The sequence below is a fragment of the Halichoerus grypus genome, chromosome 9 (genome assembly GCF_964656455.1).
Source record: "Halichoerus grypus chromosome 9, mHalGry1.hap1.1, whole genome shotgun sequence".
NCBI classification, from domain to species: domain Eukaryota; kingdom Metazoa; phylum Chordata; class Mammalia; order Carnivora; family Phocidae; genus Halichoerus; species Halichoerus grypus.
The window spans coordinates 48,290,074-48,299,026 of record NC_135720.1 but is presented as its reverse complement, the minus strand read 5'-3'; the positions used below and the strand labels follow the sequence as shown (position 1 = coordinate 48,299,026).

At 36.6% G+C, this 8,953-nt stretch overlaps 1 pseudogene across 1 annotated transcript in view; it reads right to left on the bottom strand.

The window, feature by feature from the left end:
* Positions 1-1,393: 1,393 nt before the first annotated feature.
* The window catches only part of LOC118524496 (large ribosomal subunit protein eL21 pseudogene), a 77,825-nt pseudogene continuing 70,265 nt past the window's right edge, over positions 1,394-8,953 (bottom strand). Inside the window, exon 2 of the transcript XR_013440910.1 lies at positions 1,394-1,967. The product of XR_013440910.1 is annotated as a large ribosomal subunit protein eL21 pseudogene (transcript). The remainder of the gene's footprint in view (positions 1,968-8,953) is intronic.

Below are 8,953 nucleotides of genomic sequence, written 5' to 3'. Positions count from 1 at the left end.
GGGGAAGCTGGGGACTTTAGTACCCTGGCAGCCACCTCATTCTCTCCAACAGTGTAGGTGAGTCCCATTCTCACCTTGCCTTGGCAGTATTGACTATTCACCATAAGAGATGAAATCTTGGGTAGTACTGTATAAAAATAGGATGTAATCCACCAGCTACCACTCTAATATGAAATGCTTTATTCTTGTAACTGCTTACTGTTTCTTGACATCTTTATTCCTTCTTGGACATGGGAAGACTATGCTTAATTTAATCTGGAGACTCAGAACAGTTAAAGAGGTTTTAATTCAGTTCAGTTATGAAACTTCTGCTCTTTATCCAGTATGAATCTCCATCTCAGAGCTTCTTTATTTTTTCTGCCAGATTTTCCCCTCCCTTTCCTCTTGTTGTTACTTGAATTTCACAGGGTTTAGGTATATTGGTTCCCACATGACAGTCTGTTTGTCTTGCCTTCTGGCTCAGGCCAGAGGCCTCTACCATAGCACACCTGGAGGCAGAAGGGGGAGGGGCAGGCATTGTGGACCTGGAGTGCTCAGCTGCCCTGTCCCACCCAGGTTGTGGGTAGACAATTGACTATCTTTAATTCTGTTTCAAATTTGCATTTTTGATTATTGGCACAAATAAAGATATTTCCTCTTTTTGGCTTGCATTCATTTATCCTTTTGAGATTTTTTTCCTTTGTATCTACTGTGGTTTTCAATTTGTGTAAAACTGTGATGTAGAAAAGATGTTAATGCTTTATCAAGTAATTTCTTGTGATTGTTGTTCCGTTTTTTTGTTTGCCTTTGAATTGTATGTTTTGACATGCAGAAGAATGTAATATATTATTTGTATTACCTTTAAGTTTAAAAGGCATTCTCTATGAAATATAGTAACAAATTAGTGTGCATAAACTTTAGATTTTCTAAATAAAGACAATGAACAAAACTATTTAAAATGCAATGAAATCTAAAAAACAGATTAGGAAAAAATATTCTCATTTAATATTATAGATAGTAAATACCACAGTATAATGATAATTCCTTTGGATTACAAATAAAATTTAATATTCATTCTAAAATGAACTGAGAATTTAAGCAATTCATAAAAAAGAAATATGCATAATCCTATACACACTTTAATCATAACTCCAATAATATTTTATTTAATTCACTATTATTTGTATATAATTTTTTAAAGTGTGTGAGAAAAAGTTTAATCTTTCTCATACATTTAAAAATAATCTAAGCTAAAGAAAAATATAGTTCATAAATATAAAAGGCAAATTGTTTAGGATAGTTATCATTCTTGAGAGGGTGATACCCTTATTAATTGTTTGGTAAGGAGTGTAATTGGGAAAAACTAGAAAGGCAATGGAGACATTTTGTAGAAGGAACCATAAATAGATCTCTCTTTTTTTTTTTTTAACAGTCTTGAGGTCTTTTGTTTTCTTTACATTTATCATGCCATGAATTCATAAGGAATGGGTTCCAGCAGTTTGGGCTCCTTTCCATTGGTTCTCACAAAGTGTGCTTCTCTGGGTGGGGCAGGCTGGCGCTTCAGTTGAACCCAAGTACCTTTCTCTTTGGCTTACTTCTTTTTCTGATCATTTTCCTTCATACACTTCAGAAAGCTGTCTCGACTCTTTGAGTGTTTAATATGCTCAATGCGTACATTAATTCTCATGGCAAGAATCTTGCCCTTAACTTGTTTGTTTACAACAATGCCAACAGCATGCTGACTAACATTGTAGATTCTTCCAGTTTTGCCATGGTAACATTTGTGGGTATTCCTTTTGGAACAGTGCCCGTTCCCTTGATGTCCACAATATCACCTTTCTTATAGATTAGCATGTATGTGGCCAAAGGAACAACTCCATGTTTTCTAAAAGGCCTAGAGAACATATAGCGGGTACCTCTCCTCTTTCCCTTTGTGTTGGTCATTTTGGCGAATTACTGGAAGATGGTGGTTCCAGCCGAAAGGAGATCTCTTGATGAGGGAATTCAAGATTGAGTCATTCATACTAAGGAAATAATTCTGAATAAGCAAAAAAATAAAAACCTATGAGCTATAAATATGACTGTTTTATTTGTAGTATATAGAGGAAAAAAGTAAGATACATTCTACTTGTCTTATATTATGGGAAATTATTTAGCACACTATATTCCAACAGTAAGAGTATTATATGCTTATTATAATTATAAAAATTAACAGAAGTAAAAAATATGCTAATAATGTCAAATGAAAATATCAAATACAAAATGATAGTTGCATTCTGTGTTGAAGTATGAAAATATGTGCACAAGGAACATTACTAACCAACCAGTTGTATTTAGATAGTTGAAAAATTCATTTAATAAATTTGCTTTAATTTTTTCTTTAATGTTATTGTATTTCCCAGATAATTTGTGAAAGATATAGTCATACTAACAAGATGAGTAACAATAGTAGCATGTGTATGTTTGTCTACGACCACGGCATTTCCTAACACTGGCCCTGGTATTTCATCATTAATATCTTTCACCAAACTGTTTCCTTGTCCCCAGCAGGAAGTGCTAATAACCAACACATTAGGACTTAGAATTCACCACAGGATTTCACTTACTTCTCTAAGACTTTTTGATGAATTCCCTTATCCTTCATTAGGGCAGATCCATTATCCCATTATGCACATTTGAATGTGTGTTGGAAGGATGAGCCAGTTGTTTGGGATTCTTGTTTTGGTGTTTGCATTAGAGAATAAAAGCTTCAAAACAAGACTCTTTGTTTGAAAATTTTCTTTTGGATTCCACTTAAAAGGCAGAGAAATGATCAAAATAGCATCCCACAAGCCTCGTTGGCAGGGCTGTGATGTGTGTTGAAGTTTTCTTTATTCTCAGAATTGGCACTCATTGGAGAGTTTTTCAAAGATAGTAGATACATTTAAAAAGGAAGTGCTTGAAGCTTCAACTAGTATATGATTAAATTAATGAGTCTGATTCTCTGACCTCTGGATTGGTAACTGGGTGACATTAATTATCTATAAAACCTTTTCACATCCTCTACTCTCTACACCAGCCAAGAAAGTAACTTCCTCCCAGTGGAGCTCGAATGAGCTTTCTGTGGCTCTTTGTGGAGTTGTATCTGTAGCATGGATAAAATTTCATAAGATATTTAAAAATTATTGCTACTTGAAACAAAGTAATATTAGTCATCCTTTTTGCATGAAAGGGAGGAATAACAAAAAAGGCACACAAGAGCCCTTTTGGTGGGCCTGCTGTTTTTCTCACTGGCTTTACTTTAAAGACGTTTCTCCAGCTCGAGCTGCTTTGATTTATGGTCACTTGAAGTGATCCCTAACTCCTCTCTTTTGTTTCTATGTTCTGTGTCGCTGCCAACCCTTCCAACAGAGTCTACTCTTCTGGAATTGGTCTAGTGGTTGAAAGGAAGTTTGGTTTATTTGGTTTCAGAGCTTCTCAAATCTGTTTTTGTGTGTGTGTGATAAACATAGGAGGAGCCTGAGTTCTCGGTTACAATGTAATATTTTTCATAATCCTCTGGATCCCTCACTTTCTGTGTGATATTCTTTCTTTGTGTTAACCATACTGGTACAACCCTACCCTTATCCGGAAAATTTGTAAGCCCTAGTAAATGTATTTAAAACTTGAAACCAATGACTTTTTAAGTAGACTTCCTAGGACTGTAACTGTTTCTCTCATGCAGAGAAATCGTGGTTTTGTCAGAAATTAGTCCAGATTAAATTATTTTCTCACCAAAACTGGTAGGTACAGCTGCTGTATTTCTTTATATATATTTTAATAGGTTGCAGTCCAACAGTGTATCTACAGGGATAGCATTTTACTATGAGTATTAAGACAGGGAAAAAAAAAGTCTCTTCTATTTCTTGTTAGAGGCATCATGTGACAGTCAGTCCCAGACTAAGGTTCAGGCTTTCATTCTTCAATTGGCTCAAGGCCCTTTCTAGTATAAACAGGAGAAATTCCCTAGAATTGCTTCCCACTTTGGGAGCATGTTGACCCGTATATCCTCAAAATATCATTTATTAAGAAGCAAAAATATAGTATTTGGCAAATAAAAATTCAAAAATCTAAGCCTGGCTATGTCCTTACAGTGTTTAAAGAAGAGTTACCAATGATCCTGCAACATACCCTTTCCAGCTGGAAAGCTTATGCATGACAGAGTTGCTTCTTTAATGTCACTGCTTGGCAGATTTAGTGTTGAGTTGGCAATCTTTTCATGGGTCAATGCTTTGTGTCCATCTTCTGCCTCCATATCTCAGCTCAGCCAGTCTGGTTTCTCAACCAGTGCTTTGTAAACTTTAATGTGCATACAAACCACCTGTTAAAATACAAATCCTGTGAAAATGCAGATTCTGATTTTGGAGCTCTGGGGCCTGAGATTCTGTATTTCTAGTAGCCCCCAGGTGATGCCAATGCTGCTGGACCACATTTAGGATCAATAGCAAGTCTCTAGGTTACCAGGGATCATTGATAGCTCTCCTTAGATGCTATTAAGCACTAGAAGAGACCCTGAGAGCTTCCAGGTACATCTTTCATTCTTCCAGTCAACTCAGTAGAACACCTGCTCTGATATTGTGCTTCCACAATTCCTCTAGCTTCTTACAGCTTATCATCTCTAGGTATCTTCCACAGCCAAAGTGTGATAGGGAAGGCAACTTGGGGTGGGAAAAGTAGCACAGGTGCAGGATCAGTCAGGAAGCAAGGTGGACGGCTAATTGGAGGTTATAGGCCTAACTCTGGGACAACAGGCACAGGAGTGATAAGTGTGAAGGTAGGTTGAAGAATATGCTAGTTAGTGCTAAAAGCTGCAAAACAAGAGTGAATGAAACAACTGATAGATTATGGATGCACAGTCAAGGTACAGGAAAAAAATACCAGGGATCAAGTTTAGCTTGGTATTCCCAGGAGACAAATTAGATTAGACAACATGGTGTTATTGTAACTGTCCTTTGAAATGCCTGACAGAGCTGGGCCTCTGGATATGTCTACCCAGGTAGTACAGTGATTATTCCGGGAGGCATTTTTCACCTAGACTATGATATGAAAGATGCTTTCTGAAATTATACAATGTCATCTTTGGTCTCATTCATGTGACTCTCATAGCAATAGACCAAGTATACATTTGGGTTGTTAAAACTGCAGAGATAGTCTCCAAAAGAAAACTGTTTCCAACCCTTTAGCTTTTGAGTCAGTTGCTACTAATAAAGAAGAGATGATTAATGTAAGCTCTTGCCTTGCATGAGATAGGGTTAAAGGCTTGGCTGCCTAATAAAGATACCCAACCAATAATGTGGTTTAAGAACCTATGATTTTACTTCTCTCCCATGTAATAGTTCTGATAGTTCACTTTTCAGGTGAGTGGACACTCTGCCCCATATAGTAATCCAAAGATCCAGTCTGACAGTGGGCGGGCTGCCTTCAATGGTTGGTTTCAAGATTGTTCCAGTCATTGCCTTTCCATACACTAAAGAGGGAAGCTCAGAATCAAGTCAATAAGAAATCACACACTTGCTTTGGCTCACATTTTATTTATCAGAGTTAGTCATGTGGCCATAATCAGCTGCAGAGAAGCCAGGATCACTGCCCTAGATGGGGTCTAGGGGTTAAGCAGGTCCCAGCAGCAATTACTATTATGGGAAAAGGTAAGAATACATTTTTCTGGATATCTAGCAATATCTTTAATATCTTTTAAACCAGAGACTCATTTAATGCCCTAAAATGAGTAATTTTTAATTTCAATAAAAGTTATTGATTATTTTCTTTTTTTTTCATTTCCATGCAATTTTATTGTTGTTGTTCTTTTTTTTTTAATTTTTTTATTGTTATGTTAAATCCCCATACATTACATCATTAGTTTTAGATATAGTGTTCCATGATTCATTGTTTGTGCATAACACCCAGTGCTCCATGCAGAACGTGCCCTCCTCAATACCCATCACCAGGCTAACCCATGATTATTTTCTATGTAAGTGGGCATATCTCGTCTTCAAGCTACTACAGTTTAATAATCCAGAAATGGACAAGCTGTCTTGATGATTCTCTGGTTTATTCCACTCAATAGGGTCCCCACCATCCCAAGGTACCTGAGACAGCCCTAGCTTTCACTTACTGTACCAGTGTAATCATTATGGTGCCACATCTTATACTGGTTTGGGTAATAGATTAAAGAGCTACCCTACATCAAGCATCAAACAAATTACTTAGAACCACTCTGCTCAGGAAGATTTAAGCCCAGTCTGGAGAACTAGAATTACAAGCCCCACTCCAAATTTCCAAGATCCCTGTTGACCATGATGATGCACATGTGTATTTCCTTCATATCCAATATGCACGAGGAAATGGCAGTTTCTTAAACATTTCCTGTGTATATGCATTGCCCCTTTCCATATATATTATTGGTTTTTCTTAAAATATTTATTTCAATATATTAAGTGGATACTGATTCATTTGTATATGGATATATTTATCATTCCATTATTGATGGATAAGAGTATACATTTCAGCATCATTTTCCATCCTTGTTTTCACTCACATTATAGTTCGAAGTCTGAGGTCCCTCTGTAAAGCATAGACTAATACATAAAACTTATTATAAGCTGAGCTTCAGAAGCTAGATATATGGAAAAGATATCTGAATAAATATTTGCATTTGCATAAGGCACTAAATACAAATGGGGGATGGTGTAGAAAAGCCTGAACTTGATCCATAAAATGCTGACCATTTGCATTATATATTTTGACAGCTTAACATTTATGACTATAAAAATCTTTGGGTAAGACCACCTTTTTGCTTTTTAAAACATTTGGTATCTTAAGCATTGGGTTATTTTTTTCCTCTTGTTGTTCAACAAGTGGCTTTTAAGAAAAATGCCAAAATATTGGTTGATGGACATATATCTATTTAGTATAGTTAAAAAAGAGTCACACTTTTTAAAGCATGTAATGAAAATATTTATCTCTTAACTCCAAGTATATAAAACTAAAGGAGATCTAATTTAAAAATAGATCTCTTGCTGGTAATAGTCTTTAATAATCTAATTTGAATTAAAAATTGTACTTTTTTAATATGATAAGATCTATACAGAACAGAGCGCTTTCCATGTTAGAACCCTAGAAAAAATCAATATCTTATCACTGTTAGAAAAACAAATTGCCAAAGAAGAGCTAGAATAAAGCCAAAATTGAATTATGTGTGTCTCTATTAATAAAACTAGATCCTCATCAAAAAATGTTCATATTTTCTCCCCAGTTCCAAAATGATTAATTCTAATGCTTCAGAAATATGTGCCTAGAGAGAATTTATTTTCCAACAAAACGTGCCTTTTCAGGAAGATGCTTCTGTTGCAAAGTAAATTAATCATCTTGAAGGATGTTAGTGTATTGATGTTGGGATGATTTATTCAGCCTTTTGTAAGTCAAACTTGGAGTAACATAAGTAAAATATCTATCACTAAGCTTTTGTACTCAACACTGATGGCACAGCATTGCTTTGAGTATTATATCTGTTTTTCTCCCAGAGCCAGGTGCTGGTACACATAAAAACGGGAGCACGAGATGAAAGAACATGTGGACACAAATGAGCTTCAGCAACTTCAAAGTGAATTTGCCTATTAGGTTCCTGGTAGCAAGATACAGCTGTAGTCGCCTGACAGGTAGATATTTGCTCTTTGGTCCAGGCCTTGGGAAAGTTCTAAGATGCATAATTTCATAGAAATTATGGGCAGGCTCTACCTTTCACTTTAAATCTGAATGTCTCATAGTGATTGCTCTGATTCATCAAAAGAGTAATTTCCGTAAGTGAATTCACATGTGGATGTTTGGAGTCCCTTACCTATTTTATTCTGCAGCATGCTTCTGTGTCCCTTGCCCCTCCAGAGTTGTCAGTCTTTCAGAGTCAGAGGGTGTGCTTTTCTGTCACTTGCTTGCATAATCCCTTCACTTGAGAGAAGTGGGTGGAGACACCTGGGTTCTGCCTGTTGAAGGACTTTGTTTTCCGTAACGTCACAATCGAGAGAAGTAATGTCGTCATAATTTGAAATGATTGCAGGATCTTTGCAAAAGTCTAGTAACTGCAAAAGAATGCTAAGTACACGAGTCAAGTTTAATGAGTAAAATTAAACTTTGCCACTTAAAGTACTATCCCATTTTGAAGGGGATTTGTATGCAGTAGACTGATATCAAAATGGCTTGTGTATAGAGTGTGTGTGTGTGTGAGTGTGTGTGTGTTATGTGTTACTGACTCTGATATTATACCACTTATAAAACCTGAAATTGGAAATAAAGCCTTCTTAAGAGAACATAAAAGTAAAATTTATTCCTGAGGCATTTTTGAGTTTTTTATTCATCTAGTAGATATTTACTGATCATTTAGGTGCTAAGGACCCTTCTAGGTATTAAGGACACAATGGTGAACCAAACAGACCTGATCTTTGCTTTCCTGGAGCTTCTAGTCAAGAGGAAGGAGATGAGATCATTTCAAAGTTACACATAAAATGAAGGGGAAAAAAGGGAAGAAGTTTCCAGGGGTTACTAGAGATAAGGTGGTTTGAGAAGGAGTTTGAAAAGCAGATGCCTGAAAAATGAGAAATGACCAGCCACATAAAGAGCCATGAGAGTGCTCCAGCCAAGGAAATGAAAATGCTGAGGTCTTCAAGGGGTAGTGCAGCTAAGGAAGCAAAAGAAGGTGTTGTGTCTAGCAGCAAGCAAAGGGGCACTGAGGTGAGGTAAATGGACAAGTAGGTAGGGGCCAGCTTATGTAGATCCTCATAGACTGTGGTCAGGGTCCCAGGTTGAGTTCCTGGAAGCAGTCTTTAAGACAGAAATCGGTATGGGGGCCTTTATTAGCAATGATCTTAAGGTCAACTTTGGAAGGCAGAGATGAATGGGGATAGGGCGAAGGGAGATGATGAGTAGCACTGTAATTCCAACAAAGGTATCTGCCAACTCCACGGGA